Raw genomic sequence first — 1,895 nt, forward strand, 5'->3', positions numbered from 1 at the left:
ACTGATCTCTGTTAGAGAGATGACTTCCCCAAGGAGAACCTTCAAGGCTGCATTTTGTCCTACAGAGTTAAATAATTCACAATAAACATCTATCCATTGCCAATAGACAAGTTAAACCTTAGCTTTCTCTGTGCTTTTCAATGGGTTATCAGACCTTAGGCTCTGCTATAGAAGGTCTTCTCTGAAAGGCTGCCTTATTCCTATGTCCTATTTTCATCCAGGATATGCACACACGGACCGTTCTGTCCCCCCCCCCCCCCCCCCCCCCCCGCCCATCAGAGATTTAAGGTCTTAATGTGCAGGTGGGGGGGCTCCTGCCCTGCTCGGCCCCTCACTTCTGCCACTCCTTGTCCCCCTGCTCCGGGGCCAGGGTCTTCCGCTCAAAGTCTGGATGCGGGGCAGCATTTCCAGCAGCCGCGTCTTCCCCGAGAACGTGGAGCCCACCACGAGGACTCGGAAGCTGGTGGCGCAGCTGGAGAGGGGTCGTGGCCTCCCCCTCCACGTGCTCCGCCTCCAATTCCGGCTGTACCTTCTCCTGCAGGGACTCAGCACCCGGCCCCATCTCGGCTGCCAAAGCCCAGCCTGTCCCAGGACCTCTTCTGCCCAACCTCATGGACCATCTGAGAAGGTAGGCCTACGAGTCAGCAGTTGCTGGTATTATTTTGGTTGCATTTTTTCTTTCGATAAAAAATAAATCCTGATTTGGTTTCCCCCCAAAATTATTTAACTTGTGCATTAAATAAAATAATAAAAATATATCGGTTCAGAGGAGGTTGGTTTTTAAAAACTCTTGCAGTCAAATGACTACATTATGTATATATAGATATATAGTATATACAGATATAGTTCATATACACATAGAAAACACATACTATTTATACATAATATGGAAATGTGCATATATATGCATTTTATACATAATATGTGTATTGCATATATATATGCATATACATATTTATGCATATACATATATGAGATAGTACTTTGTAGATGACAGAACCATCTCTAAAGCTGGGAAGACCCGAGTTTAATTCCTGCCATGTATACGCACTGACTGAGTCAGCCTGGGCAAGTCACTTAATCTGTCATGGAAACTCTTTGAGACCATCTGCAAGGTAGAAGGTGCTGACCTGCATTGACAGAGAAGTTACCTCACCTGAGAGTTCCCAGTGCCAGAGTAAGCACAGATCCCCTTATTCCCTGTTTCTATAACCAAGAAAGCACAGCCCTTTCACCAATGGCTCTCTCTGGGTACCAATCCTTTTGCTGTTTGTTTGCTTGTTTGCTTCTCTCCCTCTCTCTTCCCTTTTCTCTCCTTCCTCCCCTTTTTCCTCCCCTTCTCTTTTCCTCTTTCTTTCCTTCTCTCTCCCTTCTTTCTCGTCCTTTCCTTCTCTTCCACTTCCCATCCTTTCTCTTTCCTTAATTTTCTTCTCTCTCCCCTTCCTTCTATTCCTCTTCCTTTCATTCTCCATCTCCTTTCCTTTCTCTCCTTCCTTCCCCTCTTCTTCCCCTCCTCTCTCTTTCTTTTCCTTTTCCTCTTTTTTCTCTTTCCCTTCCTTCCTTTCTTTTCTTCCTCTCTATCTCTCTTTCTTTCTTTCTCCTTTCCCTTCTCTCTACTTCATTCTCTTCTTCCTCATCATCCCTCTCTTCCTCCTCCTTCCCTTCTCTCTTCTTCCTTCCCCTCTTTCTCCTCTTTCTCCTCCTCTTGCTCTACCCTTCCCTCAATTATAGTGAAAAAATTAGAGCTTTTTGAGAGGGAGGATGGAGAGGAAAGGGAGGGGGAGTATGTGTCTGATGACTGAAAGCAGAAAAATTGCCTAGGAAAATATGTACTTTTCTTGCACAATTACTCACTGAACTGGGTCAGCAAGCTCTGAACCATTCTTATGTAGGAA

The 1,895-nt window shown here is 45.2% G+C and overlaps 1 pseudogene; it reads right to left on the reverse strand.

Moving 5' to 3' along the window:
* Positions 1-283: 283 nt before the first annotated feature.
* LOC118831155 lies at positions 284-562 on the reverse strand (annotated as a pseudogene).
* Between the last annotated feature and the right edge of the window lie 1,333 nt (positions 563-1,895).

Source organism: Trichosurus vulpecula, chromosome 9, assembly GCF_011100635.1.
Source record: "Trichosurus vulpecula isolate mTriVul1 chromosome 9, mTriVul1.pri, whole genome shotgun sequence".
Classification (NCBI taxonomy): domain Eukaryota; kingdom Metazoa; phylum Chordata; class Mammalia; order Diprotodontia; family Phalangeridae; genus Trichosurus; species Trichosurus vulpecula.